A 1198-nucleotide genomic window follows, 5' to 3' on the forward strand; every position below is an offset into this window, starting at 1 on the left:
GTTGAAGCCATAATGTAGCTTGAATGTGACTGGATCACATTAATACAATGTTGCTTGAATGTTGTTCTAGGCCGACTGGGTCAACATTCACTCTTTTGGGCATGAAAGAAAACAGTTTATTAGTTTCTGCGTCATTTTAGCTTGTAAACATATTTCAAATAGTTACAGATATATCCATAAAAATGTTATTTGACAGGATCGTCGACGCTTTCCGATCGCCCCAAAACTCTGGACTCTGGATATAACTACGAGAACAGTTCTTCGTACAGAGTACGGCGTGTTTGGTAGCCTGAGAATGCTTGTATTCGCACATCCGATGAAATCTTACATCTCTTGGCACTTCCATTGAAAAGAATCGGCGGCTCATTTGATGATCTGATACACAGACTCTGATTTTAGAGCGATAGACTAGCTGTTAGCAAGAGCAACTATATTATGCCGAGCAATGTTATTAGTGATCGTCATTCATGCAGGCGGGGTTTGTCTCGTGTTTTGTTTTGTGCTAGTAGTGGTGAAAACTTGGCTATACTATAAAATAGTAAGAAAATCTATCACACCGTTGAACAAAAATAAGCTATTCCGTACAGACTATGATAGACTGGTTATCTTATTGATACCCCAGAGGAAAATATATATATATATATATACTGAAACTAGTTTTCAGTACTGTCTAAAAAATTAAGCAGTTGACATGGGTGCATTTTTCGCCGAGGCGTATCTTCAGCTGCGATAATGCTGGTACGGATATTGCGATGGAGAAGATCATTTGTGTATCCGGAAGAGTTTGCAACTGTTGCAATAACACTTCGTGTACGTCATTACTCTTTTCTAGGGACCAGTAAGACAGTAAGACTAGGCGCTTTGTAATTTACCTGAATTTCAGGGACTTAAACCGCCTGGCTTAATCACTCCTTCTTGTATTTTGAAGAACGACGTGAACTTGTCCGCAATCCTTTTCTGCACAACCGCAGCGGACTCGACACCCGTGTTGAATACAGTGGACATAAACTTCGCCGGTGTGACACTGTCTTCTATCAGCGATGCAAATTGTTTTTTCTGCAACGTTGTAGTATGCGAGGGCACAGTTGCACTTTCCAAAGTCATTGCCAGGGTACCTTTACTACCAAGACTCTCCGTCAAAATCTTGATTAAGTTTTGTTCTTCACCCTTCAGCTTGCTGAACTCTTGCAGTGCGGCC

The sequence above is a fragment of the Phytophthora parasitica genome (genome assembly GCF_000247585.1).
Source record: "Phytophthora parasitica INRA-310 unplaced genomic scaffold supercont2.1, whole genome shotgun sequence".
Taxonomy (NCBI): domain Eukaryota; phylum Oomycota; class Peronosporomycetes; order Peronosporales; family Peronosporaceae; genus Phytophthora; species Phytophthora nicotianae.